Genomic DNA, 18,777 nt, shown 5'->3' with positions numbered 1-18,777 from the left:
TACTCTCTCTAAGGTAGGTGTAAGACGCTTTTTAGAAAGATCACTCAAGAAAAAGACTATAAAAAAAAAATAAGAAAGCTTATAGCTGCTAAAAACTAGAAGCCCTCTTGACCATGGACTGGCTCCTGCCACACCAAACAAAAACTGATTTGCCTGAGCCAGGAGGTGGACGGGCCCACTGCATGCTGGGAGGCCAAAAGCTTTGACCATTTGGTGCAAATCCACTGTCGCATCATCATATCCCAATGTTATCCTGTGGATAACCTGTGGACCCTGCAGGAGAAAAAACTGTTACAGCAGCTGGGAGAGTTACATGAAATGAGGAGCTGGTGCAGCTGGTTAATGAGCTCGAGGATATCACAGGAACTATACAGCAGCTGCAGCTTAGATGTGGAAAGCTGTGGAGGTGGCTCTCTAGGAGAAGGTAGATCTGATGGTGGGTGAACAAGTGCCAGATGTGGAAGCTTCTAGGTACACATTGGGGATCTGGTGGTGGCTGTGGTCTCTCAGGGTCTGGTCTAGGATTGGCCATCAACTATTCATGATCAGGAATCATTGATGGTTCATATCTGATAACTAGTTTTACCATCAAAGGCAGAGAGCCAGGTAGTTATCCGCCATCGATAGTAGCTGTGAAGATACTGGGTTCCAAATCACTCAAGCACAGTGGTAGATGAAAAACCAACAGTGGTTTATTGAACAGAATGGGCTATAAACCGCTCAGCACACCTCTGTAATCCAATTCCACATGACAATTCCCACCACAAACTCCTGCTCTCTGGTTAGCTCTACTTATACCCCCAGAAGCTTCATATTACATGGAGTGTGTGTGACTTCTTTGTCTAAGGATCTTACAGCATTGGAATACAATACATATTCTAATCAAGGTGATTACATCAGCCAGAGAGCAACCATGTCTGGTCAGCTCACTGTTGGACAATAGGGAGTAAATAAGAAGGGACAATGGTACCTTATATGACGTATCCTTGAGTGTCCACTGTGGTGGTAGTAAACAATAGAAAACCAGGTCTAACATGAATACATTATCTAAAGTTGTAACAGATAACGTAACACAATTGCATATATTAATATTAAGGTTGATTTAAACACAATATTGGGTGAGCAGTAATGGACATGTTATGGAGAATGAGGAAACAGATGAATGTATAGGGATATGGGGATAAAAAGTACATATCTGACATAAGAAATGAGGCATAGCTATATTGTCACAGACCTCTCATTTCCTCACAGTAGCCATGGGCCAGATGTTATTTCCCATCATTTACAGACTTCTGCGGATGCACCGAGATGCTAGGCTGTCAGCCAGTAGCCCTGCTCCGCTCCGGCTCTTACAAATACTGTGCTGTTCCAGCTGGGAATGGGATGCCCCATCCACCTCACTGATGTGACAGGCTCAGCTGTCAGTCATGCAGCCCCACTGCGCCCACTCTCTCCGTACTCATACATACATGCCTTTCTGGGAGTGTCTCGTCCTGGTTGTCAGTGAGACAGAGTCTCTGGCACAGCTGTGTAATCATGATGTGAGTGTGTGTGCTGAGTAGTGAGTACTGCTAGCAGCAAGTCTCACAGCTTAACTGCAGTGTAGCAGTGTGGTGGTGGTGGGGAGAAGGGGGTTGCTACACCAATGAGTCAAGGAATGGAGTAGTTGGATGGGACTCACACAGCAGGTGGTGAAAAGCTTAAAAATGAGGAGTGGTTGGAAGGGGAAGGAACTGATAGGTTCAGAAGGGATTAGTGAGGGTAAGGACTCTCAAGGGAAATTGGAGTGGGATCCCACAGGTACCAAACTGGGTAAAGAGCAGCTTTTAGGAAGGAAATAGGTGAGCCAGACCCTGTGGTTGTCCCTTCTTTACCTCATGCGGGGTGGATCTTTGGACTCTCCACTTCCTGGGGAGTCTGGGTTCTTCTTGGCCACTGCAAAAGAAAAGAATTACCAGCGCTGGCTGATTATGTATGATTAATAGGTACTATACATCCGAAAGGCTTAGTGAATTAAAAACGACATTTATTCCACATGTAAAAACACATTAAAAAAAATTAAAAAAATTGGGAAATAAATTATTAAAAGTTAGAATATGCCACAATATGCCTGAGTTGATGATTTAGATGTCCACATCAACGGCTAATGACACTCAGAGGACCAATGTCACTGGAAATGTCCATCACTAGCAGTTCATGTGGACATCTAAATCATCAACACAGGCATATTGTGGCATGTTCTAATTTTTAATAATTTATTTCTCAATGTTATTTTTTTTTTTTTTGTGTGTGTTTTTACATGTGGAATAACTGTGGTTTTTAATTCACTAAGCCTTTCGGATGTATAGTACCTATTAATCATACATGATCAGCCAGCGCTGGTAATTCTTTTCTTTTGCTGTATATTTATCCACCAGGGGATTTACCACCCCTCTTACCAGCTGCTATTGACAGCGCTGCCCCTCTCTCTCCTTGGCAACTACCTGGTGGTTCTGTGGTCATCTCAGGCCATGAACCTCCCAGATAAACATGACATGGTCATGGAGATGGGCCTGGGCTCTGTGAAGTAGGTGGAACAAGCAAAGTTGTGTCCCTTCTGAAAGGGCAATGGTGGACATTGTGAATGGTGAAGGGAAGGTTTTTGTCGACAAAGAGGGTTATGCCATATATAGCAGAAGCATGGGTCCTCAGCCTATATGATGTGCCACCATTAATGTGGACACTGTCTTGTCCGACCAAGCTTGATTTATGGGCTTTGTCATTTTTTTAAGCAGGATAAAGGCTGAGTTTTTTTATTTCTGCAGTAGACTAGAATAAGCCCAGATAGTCCACTTCCATTATACCACCTGAATGTGACGGTCAGTGACCACCGTGCCATCACTTACCTGTATGCTTACACAAAACAGAATGATGGAACAGTTACAAGGTTTCTTTACATCTTCTGGGGTCCACTCCGAGATTAGACATTATGGCGTAATTGGAAAAAGATAATTTCTGTGCACCACACCCAGCGCAACAAGCAGACAATGGAGGGCGGCCCTAGGGTCAATTACACCAATGTAAATGCCTCTCCCCAGACACCAAAGTTACAAATAAAAAGGATGGATAGGAATAAGATACCACCAGGCGCCACAAATTTGATAAACAGAATAAGATGGGTATACAATACGTCCCTTATGTAGCTGGATTCAATTTCAGATGACCAGACTTGTCTCCTCATTTATTAATATATTCACATGTGAAATATAAAACAGAAAATACCATCATGTGCAGACAGTATAAAATTTAATAAACATCATGCAAGATGTAAACATGTAATAAGAATAAAAGACGGATGACAGCTACAGTGGAAACACGAAATAATTACCAGATGGTCTGAGAATAACCTCTGCACATCTCACCAGCCAGTCGATCCTGCTTAATAAGGACCAGATTCCTGTTCCCGGCTTCCTGATCCGGGTGGTCGTTGGTGATTTAAGAGCTTGTCTGAGAACTTCTATTGGGTTCTCAGACCATCTGGTAATTATTTCGTGTTTCCACTGTAGCTGTCATCCGTTTTTTATTCTTATTACATGTTTACATCTTGCATGATGTTTATTAAATTTTATACTGTCTGCACATGATGGTATTTTCTGTTTTATATTTCACATGTGAATATATTAATAAATGAGGAGACAAGTCTGGTCATCTGAAATTGAATCCAGCTACATAAGGGACGTATTGTATACCCATCTTATTCTATTTATTAAATTTGTGGCACCCGGTGGTATCTTATTCCTATCCATCCTTTTTATTATGGTGTAATTACTCAGACGGGAATATAAAACAGAATAAAAAATAAAAGCTTTAATGTAATAATTAGATGCAAACAAAAGCTTTTATTATGAAATACAGGGGAGTATCCGCACCATATAGATGTAACATACAACAAACCACCGCAGATGGAACCCGGGTGACTCTAATGCACATGGTAATGTACAGGGTATATATGGACAGGATCTTGTATCAGAAAACACTCGGCACTCCTGATCAAGATGAGTGTCTGCAACAAGTTAGGCAAACTAGAAGTGAAAACACGTTCCTATGGCCGCCATATTGTCGTGCAGCAATACAGATTGTGCAAACTGGTATTAGACATTCACATTTACACAAAGCACAAGATACAAAATAAACAGCAGAAAAAAGACCTAAGCATTTGGGATGTATTATTTAGGAAGTAAATATACAGACGGGTCCTCCGTTATCTTGGCTGGCTGAGGCATTAGTCGCGATCAGGCATACGCAGCGTACCTGGGCGCAAGGAGGCGCACCTAGTCGTAGGAAGGCACACAGAGCGTTTGGCGTTACCTTTGAGTGTAATACCTAAGATCATCCACCAGATGTCGCTTTTATAAATCACCAATGCCCAAGCGTGTGGTCTCCATTAGAATACAATACTAAACTACAGCGTAAGAACTACTTTACTGGTGCATCTCATTACTCTACATTATGCTACAGTATGTCAAAGTCTATGACAGTATATACAGTACAGGTGCAAATAGTACAGCATATACAGATGCAAATTAACGTGTTACAGATACAGTATGGTCTATTGATGTTAGGGATATGCGAGTGTCCAAATTCCGTAGTATTAAGTATAATGGGGAGAGATAAAAGCTCCTCCCTAAGTTTCTGGATGCCAAATCCCTGTGTGTATAGTTTATACAGATGCAAATGAATGTGTTAAAACACTTGTGTATGCAGACACAACTAATGTGTGAAAGGAATAATGTAGCTCATTGACTTTACAGTATGTACAGTGCACAAAATGAGCGTCCGAGTCCCCTAACGGCATAAACAAACACCAATGGGGAGGAATCGCTCTTGGCAGTACTTTTACACATGAACTTGAGAATCTTCCATGCAGTGCTGTGGGCTAGCGATGAAGACTCCGGTCTGCCACGCTGAGTACCGGGTTCGATTCCCAAAGTGTCAATTTTTTTTGTGTTCCAGTGACATTCACTTTATTATTTTTTCTGTGTAATCCATTGTAAAACATTCAACAGAAGGGTACACACAGGTTTCACACAAATCGGGGTAAATCTGCAGGAGTGACTCATTCACTATCTAAAATACACAGCGGTAATGAGCACGTATAGGCATACCAGTAAATATAAATTAGTGTATTCTGACGCAACTAACTGTTCGAGCAACACAGTACTGTAGATCGTCGGCGTTAGAGAATCTGTGTTGTACATTATAAGCTGTTCCTGCTAATTAGTACTCTAATAGAAAAAACTGTACAGAGATACTAAGGACAGTGATTTGGCATCCAGGAACTTAGGGAGGAGCTTTTATTTCTCTCCATTATACATAGAAAGATTAAACTTGCCACTCTACGTTACAAGCTGTTCGTGCTATTTAGTACACTACTAGTGTACTAAATAGCACGAAACCCATCACAACAGTTGCCCAGATCAAGAACACTCTCCAGGAGATAGGTGTATATGTGTCAAAGTAAACAATCAAGAGAAGACTTCACAAGAGTGAATATAGAGGGTTCACCACAAGATGTAAACCATTGGTGAGCAATAAAACAGGAAGACCAGATTAGAGTTTGCAAACAACATCTAAAAAAGCCTTTACAGTTCTGGAACAACATCCTGTGGACAGATGAGACAAATATCAACTTGTACCAGAGTGATGGGAAGAAAAGAGTATGGAGAAGGAAAGGAACTGCTCATGATCCAAAACCTACCAGCTCATCAGTGAAGCATGGTGGTGGTAGTGTCATGGCCTGGGCATGTATGGATGCCAATGGAACTGGTTCCCTTGTATTTATTGATAATGTGACTGCTGATAAAAGCAGCAGGATGAATGCTGAAGTGTTTTGGGCAATTTTATCTGCTCATATTCAGTCAAATGCTTCGGAACTCAGTGGAAGGTGCTTCACAGTGCAGATGGACAATGACCCGACGCATACTGCGAAAGCAACCAAAGCGTTTTTTTAAGGCAAATAAGTGGAATGTTATGCAATGGCCAAGTCAATCACCTGACCTGAATCCGATTGAGCATGCATTTCACTTCATGAAGACAAAACGGAAGAGAAAATGCCCCAAGAATAAGCAGAAACTGAAGACATTTGCAGTAGAGGCCTGGCATAGCATCACCAGGGATGAAAGCCAGCATCTGGTGATGTCTATGCTTTCCAGACTTCAGGCTGTAACTGACAAAAGGATTTGCAACAAAGTATTAAAAAGTAAAAGTTTAATTAAGGATTCTGGAAACAAAGGAAGAAACAAGAGAGCGACTATGGTGTAGTATTTTTCAATCAGTTTTGTCTAGTGATGAGCGGATTCGGTTTTACTCAGATCTCAAAACAGAATCTTATTGGCTATCCAAAACACATGACATCTGTAAGCCAATAAGATGCCGTTTTGAGAACAGAGTAAAACCGAATCCGCTCATCACTAGTTTTGTCACACGCAAGAATATTATAGCGTACGGATTACGGCTTGACACATGGCATATCAGTCCCCCATTCTTTAGTCCAGGTTACTACTGGGATCTAAATGCTGCTAGGAGACACAAAGAATCGCTATATAGCGTAGTATATTTCCGTATCTGGGATTAAATTCAGTTATCACACAAAATTTATATGCGTACCAGATAAATAAATATTTGCATATCAGTATGGATATTGTATCCAGGTCTTCATCTAGGAGATGGTAATCAGATCGCCCTTGGAAAATATGTCAAAGCTCAATTCACGAAAACACTGATCTGGGCTGCGACCACATTAAGTAGTAAAGTACTTTTTGTTGAACTGGACGAGCGCACTGATCTACTGATTTACAATATTTGATTTAGGATTGTTTAGTTTGTACCATTACTTTTGGTCCCTTAAAAAGTGGGAGGCACATAAAAAAACCTTTTAATTCCTACACGATTCACCTGATTTTGATGTATATACCCTCAAATTAAAGCGGAAAGTCTGCAGTTAAAGCACATCTTGTTTGTTTCATTTCAAATCCATTGTGGTGGTGTATAGAGCCCAAAATATGAGAATTGTGTTGATGTCCCAATATATATGGACCAGACTGTATATTGCATGAAGCATAGGAGATAGGATTGACCCTTGAGGAACATTGCATGACAGTGATAATTATACTCCAGAAGATTTAAATGGTTCCGTGCTTGGGTAATGTCTAATATGTTCAACAAGAGCGGATTTATTTCTCTCACAGCATGAAAACGGCTTCTCACCTGTGAAACCGCTGATGTGTAACAAGACCTGATTTCTGTCTAAAACATTTCACACACTCAGAACATGGAAATGGCTCCTCACCAGTGTGACTTCTCTGATGTGTAACAAGATCTGATTTCTGTGGAAAACATTTCATTCACTCAGAACAGGAATACGGCTTCTCACCTGTGTGACTTCTCTGATGTGTAACAAGATATGATTTCGATGCAAAACATTTCCCACACTCAGAACAGGAATACGGCTTCTCACCTGTGTGACTTCTCTGATGTGTAACAAGATTTGATTTATTTGTAAAAAATTTCCCACACTCAGAACATGGAAATGGCTTCTCACCAGTGTGACTTCTCTGATGTCTAACAAGATCTGATTTATATGTAAAACATTTCCCACACTCAGAACAGGAATACGGCTTCTCACCTGTGTGACTTCTCTGATGTTTAACAAGGGCTGATTTCTGTGTGAAACATTTCCCACACTCAGAACAGGAAAATGGCTTCTCACCTGTGTGACTTCTCTGATGTGTAACAAGATCTGATTTCTGTCTAAAACATTTCCAACAGTTAGAACAGGAATACGGCTTCTCACCTGTGTGACTTCTCTGATGTGTAACAAGATTTGATTTCGATGCAAAACATTTCCCACACTCAGAACAGGAATACGGCTTCTCACCTGTGTGACTTCTTTGATGTGTAACAAGATTTGATTTTTTTGTAAAAAATTTCCCACACTCAGAACATGGAAATGGCTCCTCACCAGTGTGACTTCTCTGATGTGTAACAAGATCTGATTTCTGTGGAAAACATTTCATACACTCAGAACAGGAATACGGCTTCTCACCTGTGTGACTTCTCTGATGTGTAACAAGATATGATTTCGATGCAAAACATTTCCCACACTCAGAACAGGAATACGGCTTCTCACCTGTGTGACTTCTCTGATGTATAAAAAGATCCGATTTCTGTGCAAAACATTTCCCACACTCAGAACAGGAATACGGCTTCTCACCTGTGTGACTTCTCTGATGTGTAACAAGATTTGATTTATTTGTAAAAAATTTCCCACACTCAGAACATGGAAATGGCTTCTCACCAGTGTGACTTCTCTGATGTCTAACAAGATCTGATTTATATGTAAAACATTTCCCACACTCAGAACATGGAAATGGCCTCTCACCTGCCTTAGCTGGCTGATGAGTAATACGGTTTGTGTTCTGTGTAAAACATTTGGCATCTGTAGAACAAGGAAACTCTGTATCTAATCTCAGAGCTGTAATAGAGTGATCAGGAGAACATTTCCCAGGATCAGGGGGATCAGCTGATAGAGCTTGATGTATAATTGGGGTAATGGTATTATCTCCTGGAGAATCCTGTCTACTGTCATTATCTGTTATTTCACAATCCAGGGATAACATTAGATGTACTTCTGAGATATTCCTGCTTGTGGGTCCATCTGCTGGAAATAAAATACATTAATATATAAAATGAGCAGACAAGACCCAGGATGTTACAGGATACAATATATAATTCTATAACTGCCATTTTCTTTTACCTGTAATCATTGCTTTTATGTTTATTAAAAAAACAAAAAAGCTAGGATGCTTAGACTGGATCAACATGGAAGGCTCAAGTGGGATTACTAGAGGTGACCTGGACGCTCAAGTGGGATTACTAGAGGTGACACAGACGCTCATATGGGATTACTAGAGGTGACACGGACGCTCATGTGGGATTACTAGAGGTGACGTGGGCGCTCATGTGGGATTACTAGAGGTGACGTGGGCGCTCATGTGGGATAACTAGAGGTGACATGGACGCTCATGTGGGATTATTAGAGGTGACATGGACGCTCATGTGGGATTACTAGGTGGTGACATGGACACTCATGGGGGATTATTAGAGGTGAGATGGACGATCATTTGGGATTACTAGAGGAGACATTGGTGCTCATGTGGGATTATTAGAGGTGACACAGGGACTCATGTGGGATTACTAGAGGTGACATGGATGCTCATGGGGATTATTAGAGGTGACATGGACACTCATGTGGGATTACTAGGTGACATGGGCACTCATGTGGGATTATTAGAGGTGACATGGACGCTCATGTGGGATTACTAGGAGGTGACATGGACGCTCATGTGGGATTACTAGGCGACATGGGCGCTCATGTGGGATTACTAGAGGTGACACAGGCACTCATGTGGGATTACTAGAGGTGACACGGACGCTCGTGGGATTACTAGAGGTGACATGGACGCTCATAGGGGATTATTAGAAGTGACATGGACGCTCATGTGGGATTACTAGTAGGTGACATGGACGCTCATGTGGGATTACTAGAGGTGACACGGACGCTCATGTGGGATTACTAGAGGTGACACGGGCGCTCATGTGGGATTACTAGAGGTGACATGGATGCTCTTGGGGGATTACTAGGAGGTGACATGGACGCTCATGGGGGATTATTAGAGGTGACATGGGCGCTCATGTGGGATTACTAGAGGTGACGTGGGCGCTCATGTGGGATTGCTAGAGGTGACGTGGGCGCTCATGTGGGATTACTAGGAGGTGACGTGGGCGCTCATGTGGGATTACTAGAGGTGACACGGGCGCTCATGTGGGATTACTAGAGGTGACACGGGCGCTCATGTGGGATTATTAGAGGTGACACGGGCGCTCATGTGAGATTACTAGAGGTGACATGGATGCTCATGTGGGATTACTAGAGGTGACATGGACATTGCTATAAAAAAACACCAAAGAAGAGAAAGTGCTGTCCTGTTTGCGCACTAATAAATAATATATAACCTTTATTAAGTACAGTAAAGTATGTAAGATAAATCGTTGAAATATTAAACACAAAGTTAAGTGTATAAAGAGCTGAATAAAGTAATAAATATAAGATTTTACTCACCGATAAATCTATTTCTCGTAGTCCGTAGTGGATGCTGGGACTCCGTAAGGACCATGGGGTATAGCGGCTCCGCAGGAGACTGGGCACATCTAAAGAAAGCTTTAGGACTACCTGGTGTGCACTGGCTCCTTCCACTATGACCCTCCTCCAGACCTCAGTTAGGATACTGTGCCCTGAAGAGCTGACACAATAAGGAAGGATTTTGAATCCCGGGTAAGACTCATACCAGCCACACCAATCACACCGTATAATTCGTTATATTATACCCAGTTAACAGTATGAAATATTAACGGAGCCTCGTAACAGATGGCTCAACAATAACCCTTTAGTTAACAATAACTATATACAAGTATTGCAGACAATCCGCACTTGGGATGGGCGCCCAGCATCCACTACGGACTACGAGAAATAGATTTACCGGTGAGTAAAATCTTATTTTCTCTGACGTCCTAAGTGGATGCTGGGACTTCGTAAGGACCATGATTATACCAAAGCTCCCAAACGGGCGGGAGAGTGCGGATGACACTACAGCACCGAATGAGAGAACTCAAGGTCCTCCTTAGCCAGGGTATCAAATTTGTAGAATTTTGCAAAAGTGTTAGACCCTGACCAAGTAGCAGCTCGGCAAAGTTGTAAAGCCGAGACCCCTCGGGCAGCCGCCCAAGAAGAGCCCACCTTCCTCGTGGAATGGGCTTTTACAGATTTAGGTTGCGGCAGTCCAGCCGCAGAATGCGCAAGCTGAATTGTGCTACAGATCCAGCGAGCAATAGTCTGTTTTGAAGCAGGAGTACCCAGCTTGTTGGGTGCATACAAAATAAACAGCGAGTCAGTTTTCCTGACTCCAGCCGTCCTGGAAACATAGATTTTCAAGGCCCTGACTACGTCCAGTAACTTGGAATACTCCAAGTCCCTAGTAGCCGCAGGCACCACATTAGGTTGGTTCAAATGAAAAGCAGATATCACCTTAGGGAGAAACTGAGGACGAGTCCTCAATTCTGCCCTATCCATATGGAAAATCAGATAAGGGCTTCTACATGACAAAGCCGCCAATTCTGACACACGCCTGGCCGAAGCCAAGGCCAACAGCATGACCACTTTCCACGTGAGATATTTCAAATCCACGGTTTTTAGTGGCTCAAACCAATGTGACTTTAGGAAACCCAACACCACGTTGAGATCCCAAGGTGCCACTGGAGGCACAAAAGGGGGCTGAATACGCAGCACTCCTTTAACAAATGACTGAACTTCAGGCAGTGAAGCCAGTTCTTTCTGAAAGAAAATCGACAGAGCCGAGATCTGGACCTTAATGAAACCCATTTTAGGCCCATAGTCACTCCTGACTGTAGAAAGTGCAGAAATCGACCCAGCTGAAATTCCTCTGTTGGGGACTTCCTGGCCTCACACCAAGCAACATATTTCCACCATATGCGGTGATAATGTTTTGCAGTGACATCTTTCCTGGCTTTAATCAGCGTAGGAATGACTTCCTCCGTAATGCCCTTTTCTTTTAGGATCCGGTGTTCAACCGCCATGCCGTCAAACGCAGACGCGGTAAGTCTTGGAACAGACAGGGCCCCTGCTGCAGCAGGTCCTGTCTGAGCGGCAGAGGCCATGGGTCCTCTGAGATCATTTCTTGAAGTTTCGGATACCAAGCTCTTCTTGGCCAATCCGGAACCACAAGTATAGTCCTTACTCCTCGTCTTCTTATTATTCTCAGTACCCTGGGTATGAGAGGTAGAGGAGGGAACACATAAACCGACTGGTACACTCACGGTGTCACTAGAGCGTCCACAGCTATCGCCTGAGGGTCCCTTGACCTGGCGCAATATCTTTTTAGCTTTTTGTTTAGGCGGGACGCCATCATGTCTACCTGTGGCCTTTCCCAACGGTTTACAATCATTTGGAAAACTTCTGGATGAAGTCCCCACTCTCCCGGGTGGAGGTCGTGCCTGCTGAGGAAGTCTGCTTCCCAGTTGTCCACTCCCGGAATGAACACTGCTGACAGTGCTAACACGTGATTTTCCGCTCATCTGAGAATCTTTGTGGCTTCTGCCATCGCCATCCTGCTTCTTGTGCCGCCCTGTCGGTTTACATGGGTGACCGCCGTGATGTTGTCTGACTGAATCAGTACCGGCTGGTTTTGAAGCAGTGGTCTTGCTTGACTTAGGGCATTGCAAATGGCCCTCAGCTCCAGAACATTTATGTGTAGGGAGATCTCCTGGTTTGACCATAGTCCCTGGAAGTTTCTTCCCTGTGTGACTGCCCCCCAGCCTCGAAGGCTGGCATCCGTGGTCACCAGGACCCAGTCCTGTATGCCGAATCTGCGGCCCTCTTGAAGATGAGCACTCCGCAGCCAACATAATAGAGACACCCTGGTCCTCGGAGACAGGGTTATCAGCCGATGCATCTGAAGATGCGATCCGGACCACTTGTCCAACAGGTCCCACTGAAACGTTCTTGCATGGAACCTGCCGAATGGAATTGCTTCGTATGAAGCTACCATTTTTCCCAGGACTCGCGTGCAGTGATGCACCGACACCTGTTTTGGTTTTAGGAGGCCTCTGACTAGAGATGACAGCTCCTTGGCTTTCTCCTCCGGGAGAAACACTTTTTTCTGGTCTGTGTCCAGAACTATCCCCAAGAACAGTAGGCGTGTGGTAGGAACCAGCTGTGACTTTGGAATGTTTAGAATCCAACCGTGCTGTTGTAGCACTTCCCGAGGTAGTGCTACCCCGACCAACAACTGCACCTTGGACCTCGATTTATCAGGAGATCGTCCAAGTACGGGATAATTAAAACTCCCTTTTTTCGAAGGAGTATCATAATTTCGGCCATTACCTTGGTAAATACCCTCGGTGCTGTGGAGAGACCGAACGGCAGCGTCTGGAATTGGTAATGACAGTCCTGTACCACAAATCTGAGGTACTCCTGGTGAGGATGGTAAATGGGGACATGCAGGTAAGCATCCTTGATGTCCAGAGATACCATGTAATCCCCCACATCCAGGCTTGCAATAACCGCCCTGAGCGATTCCATCTTGAACTTGAATTTTTTTATATATGTGCCCAAGGATTTTAAATTTAAAATGGGTCTCACCCCGAACCGTCCGGTTTCGGTACCACAAACAGTGTGGAATAGTAACCCCATCCTTGTTGAAGTAGGGGTACCTTGATTATCACCTGCTGAGAATACAGCTTGTGAATTGCCTCTAGCACAGCCTCCCTGCCTGAGGGAGTTGTCGGCAAGGCAGATTTGAGGAAACGGCGGGGGGGAACCACCTGTGAGCGAGCCCGCAGATCGCTGAAATTTTTGAGTCGGCCCCCCACCGTACCTGGCTCCGCCTGTGGAGCCCCACCGTCATGCGGTGGACTTGGAGGAAGCGGGGGAGGACTTTTGCTCCTGGGAACTGGCTGTATGCTGCAGCTTTTTTCCCCTACCTCTGCCTCTGGGCAGAAAGGACGCACCTTTTCTGTACCTGATAATACGGTGCTTTCTTTGGCTGTGAGGGAACATGGAGCAAAAACGTTGACTTCCCAGCTGTTGCTGTGGAAACGAGGTCTGAGAGACCATCCCCGAACAACTCCTCACCCTTATAAGGCAAAACTTCCATGTGCCTTTTAGAATCTGCATCCCCTGTCCACTGCCGAGTCCATAACCCTCTCCTGGCAGAAATGGACATTGCACTTATTTTAGATGCCAGCCGGCAAATATCCCTCTGTGCATCTCTCATGTATAAGACTGCGTCTTTAATATGCTCTATGGTTAGCAATATAGTGTCCCTGTCTAGGGTATCAATATTTCCCGACAGGGAATCTGACCATGCAGCTGCAGCACTGCACATCCATGCTGAAGCAATAGCTGGTCTCAGTATAATGCCTGAGTGTGTATACACAAACTTCAGGATAGCCTCCTGCTTTCTATCAGCAGGTTCCTTTAGGGCGGCCGTATCCGGAGACGGTAATACCACCTTTTTTGACAAGCGTGTGAGCGCTTTATCCACCCTAGGGGGTGTTTCCCAACGTGACCTATCCTCTGGCGGGAAAGGGTACGTCATTAGTAACCTTTTAGAAATTACCAGTTTCTTATCGGGGGAAGCCCATGCTTCTTCACACACTTCATTTAATTACTCAGCTGGGGGAAAAACTACTGGTAGTTTTTTCTCCCCAAACATAATACCCCTTTTTGTGGTACCCGGGGTAAGATCAGAAATGTGCAACACATTTTTCATTGCCTCAATCATGTAACGAGTGGCCCTATTGGACATTACATTTGTCTCCTCATCGTCGACACTGGTATCAGTATCCGTGTCGACATCTGTGTCTGCCATCTGAGGTAGCGGGCGTTTCAGAGCCCCTGATGGCCTTTGAGACGGCTGGGCAGGCACGAGCTGAGAAGCCGGCTGTCCCATATTTGGTATGTCGTCAAACCTTTTATGTAAGGAGTTAACACTTTCACGTAATTCCTTCCACAAGTCCATCCACTCAGGTGTCGGCCCCGCAGGGGGTGACATCACATTTATCGGCATCTGCTCCGCCTCCACATAAGCCTCCTCATCAAACATGTCGACACAGCCGTATCGACACACCGCACACACACAGGGAATGCTCTGACTGAGGACAGGACCCCACAAAGAATTTGGGGAGACAGAGAGATAGTATGCCAGCACACACCAGAGTGCTATATAACATAGGGATCCCACTATAACTGAGTGTTTTTTCCCTTATAGCTGCTTACATTATGTATACTGCGCCTAAATTTAGTGCCCCCCCTCTCTTTTTTTTTTTTACGTAAACTGTTTTTTATTGCGACAATGGTTATACAGGTTAAACAACAAAAGAATGACCTTAGAAGACAAAATCCTTGCCAATCAAACAGCAATCAATCACAATTAAGTCCTCTAACATACATGAAAACATTGTCTATTTTTAGTCTCAAACAAACATAGAAATAACCATATGGTAAAACAGCGTAGCATAAGAGGTTAATGTAAGAAAAAAAAAGGGGGGGAAAAGAAGGAAGAGGTGGAGAGAGAGGGGGGGAGGGGGAAGGAAGGTAGCAAGTCGTATGTTTAGAATAGAGGTAATTGTTTAAAAACGTAAAAAACATAAATGAGTCCTAGAATAAGAAAGGCAAGGAGCGTAATCGTCTAGGGGCCTGAGATGAGAGATGAGACGGGAGGATTTCGGGATCACTCCTTTAAGTATATAGTTTAGGTTGATATGTATGTCCTATATACGGATGATTCCTTAAACTCATACCATGGGAACCAAGTGGCTGTGAAGTCTACTGATCTTCCCAATGAGAAGGAAACTAGATCCTCCATGTCTAGAAAATAATCAATCTTATTGAACCATTGTTTAATTGAAGAAGATGAGGATGATCTCCATAGGATTGGTATGACGGCTTTGGCTGCATTATTAAGATGGCGTAATAGTGAACCCTTATAGGAATATGAACCTCTGGGAGTGAGGTTGAGGAGCCAAAACTCCGGGTCTCTGGGAACGGTACCTCCTAGTATCAATTCTGAGCATTTAAAAACTTCCCTCCAAAAGTGCATTATGAGAGGACATTCCCACCATATATGCAGAAAGCTTCCTGGGGCTCCTCTACATCGCCAGCAAAGGCCTGAAAGGGTCGGAAACATCTTATTAAGCGCCAAAGGAGTCCTGTACCACCTATAAATCAGTTTATAAAGAGTTTCCATTGTCGACAAACATAGCGCACTTGCCTGGGTGTTGCGAAATATCAATTCCCAATTAGATTGTGAAGCCAGCATCGGCATTACTTTCTCCCAGGCACTCATGAAAGTAGGGGGTTGAGGAAAGAGGTCCTCTATAATGATCACATAAATCTGGGAAATGGTGTGTGTGGGAGCTTGAGGGGAAACGCACATCTTTTCAAAAGCGGCGAGTTCTCTGGTCATATCAGAGAGATGTTTGGAGGATCTTACAAAGTGATGAACCTGGAGAAATTTCCAAAAATCAGATTTCGTTATTGTCCAGAGGGATTGAATATCTGAAAACGAACGTACCCTACTCGAACTCACCAGCTGACCGACCCTGAAAAGCCCCTTCTCTGCCCATGAGGCGAAGGCCGTTCCTTGGAGACCCGGAGTAAACTCAGAATTAGAGATGAAAGAAGTCAATGGTGACCATTTGGAAGATATGTGACCTCTCAACCTAAGTGAGCTCCACACTTTAAGTGTGGGGGATACTGTGGGATGGGACACCTTTGGGAGGACTGGTAGCCATGGCGTGATTTCTGTATAGTGTGGGAGGCAGCCTTCCTCTAGGAGCACCCATTGTCTACAGTCTTTTGCCCGTGTCCATTCCAGGACTCTATTCAGGTGTATTGCATGATAATAACTGGGGATGTGTGGAAGTTGTTGTCCTCCCTGATGTTTTCTCCGAAATAATATATCGTGCTTAAATCTAGGTGTATTGCTACCCCAGACAAAAGCTCGAATAAGACCTTGGATGTCCCTAAACCATTGGGGGGGGGGGAATGTATATGGGGAGGGTTTGGAGGAAAAACAATATCCTAGGTAAGGCATTCATTTTAACTACGTTAAATTCTACCAAACCAGGATAGTCGCAATTTCCTCCATTTTTGAAAATCTATGCAGAGTTTTTTCAACAAGGGGTCAAAATTTAGGGAAAAACATTTGGACATGTCATTAGATAATATAACCCCTAAGTATTTCAACTTATGGTCATGCCAAGTGAAGGGGAACGAGCACTTCAAGCCCGTTACCACAGTAGGGGAGGTAGTCAAATTTAGTGCTATAGATTTGGAGTAATTAATCTTGAAATTAGAAAGGGCTCCGAACCTATCAAATTCCATCATCAGGTTAGGGAGCGAGGTAACCGGGTTCGAAATCAAAGCTAATAAATCATCTGCATAGAGGGCCAATTTATATTCCCTCCCTCTCACCAGCAGACCAGAAATATTTTGGTTTGCCCGTATACTTCTAGCTAAAGCTTCCATGCACAGAACAAAAAGTAATGGGGATAGTGGACAGCCCTATCTTGTGCCATTCGAGATAGTGAAGGAATCTGATAAGGAGCCATTGATCTTTATTCTAGCAGACGGGGTAGTGTATAGTGATAGGATCCTATGAAGACATGCGTTGCCCAGCCCCAGGTGTTTCAAAATACCAAACAAAAAATCCCAGCCCACCCTATCAAATGCCTTTTCTGCATCAGTGGATAACAGGATCGAGGGGGAAGCGGACTGGTTAGCGTAGTGTATCATATTTAGTACCTTGGATGTGTTATCCCTGGCTTCACGGCCCAAAACAAAACCCGTCTGGTCTCCGTGAATCAACGCCGGCAACAGATGCTTAAGACGGTTAGCTACTAATTTAGCAAAAAGTTTTATATCAATATTCAGCAGCGAAATCGGTCGGTAACTAGCACAAAGACTGGGATCTTTGCCCTCTTTGGGTAGCACTGTAATGTGTGCTTCGAGGGACTGAGAGGAGAAATGGGACGTATCAGAGATAGTGTTGAAGGCTCTCACAAGGAGAGGCGCTAGCCTCTCCCTGAAAGCCTTGTAATAGGCAATAGTAAATCCATCTGGGCCTGGGCTTTTACCATTGGGCGAGGAATCAATAGCTTTCATGACCTCCTCTGCCGAAAAGGGCACGTCCAGGTCATCGGCATCTGCCTTGGACAATGTCGGGAAGTCTAGGGATCTCAAATAAGAAGATATGGCTGCCTGATGGGATATCTTATCTGCCCGCCCAGATGGCCCCGAAAGGTTATATAATGTGGAATAGTATTCCTGAAAGGCTTTAGCAATTTTAATAGTCTCATGTTGGGGGCGACCCTTGTTATCCTTAATTAGGTGAATAAAGGTGAGTGCACGTTGCTCGCGGAGGGCCTTAGCTAACAATTTCCCCGGTTTATTGCCCCATTGGTAATATCTGCTGCGGCACTTCCTATAGGAAAATTTAACCCTGTCAGAGAGCAATTTATTCAAGTCGGCTCGGGCGACCTCAAGGTCATAGTAGTGTTGGGGAGTTTGAGATTTTTTATGAAGGAGTTCTAGAGATTTTATCTTGGATAGCAAGTCCTCTCAAAGTTTTTCCCTCTGTTTTTTACGTACTGAGCCTAGTTGGATACACCCCCCCCCCGCAGGACACATTTGTGTGCCTCCCATACTGAGATTTTAGAGATATCCTCCATGTCGTTAGTGTCAATATAGGAGTCTAGGGCCAATTCCAGTTGCGAACGACAAACTACGTCTTGCAACAGAGTATCATTAAAATGCCATAACCATTGACGTCTCATATATGATGGGAGACGAATAGTAAGATTAACCGGGGCATGGTCTGACCAGACAATTTGTCCTATCGAGGATTCTGAAATCAAATGTAGGTGGCGATGACTTAGAAATAGATAGTCGATTCTGGAATATGTTTGATGGGGATGTGAATAAAAAGAAAAATCTACCTCAGAGGGATGTGTCAGTCTCCATGAGTCAATCAGCTGGTGGTCGAGCAGGGCACGTCGCACTCTCCTATACTCCTTCTCTGGTCGGAGGGCAATCTTCCTAGAGGTGTCATAAAGGGGATCAAGCGTCCAATTTAAATCTCCTCCCATCACCACCACTGC

General features: G+C 44.0%; 1 pseudogene; it reads right to left on the bottom strand.

Moving 5' to 3' along the window:
- Positions 1-3,858: 3,858 nt before the first annotated feature.
- Positions 3,859-18,777, bottom strand: part of LOC134984851 (zinc finger protein 585A-like) — a 164,243-nt pseudogene continuing 149,324 nt past the window's right edge.

The sequence above is a fragment of the Pseudophryne corroboree genome (genome assembly GCF_028390025.1).
Source record: "Pseudophryne corroboree isolate aPseCor3 chromosome 3 unlocalized genomic scaffold, aPseCor3.hap2 SUPER_3_unloc_87, whole genome shotgun sequence".
Classification (NCBI taxonomy): domain Eukaryota; kingdom Metazoa; phylum Chordata; class Amphibia; order Anura; family Myobatrachidae; genus Pseudophryne; species Pseudophryne corroboree.
Note: the sequence above shows the minus strand (reverse complement) of the source record. Positions and strands in the feature narration are given on the sequence as shown.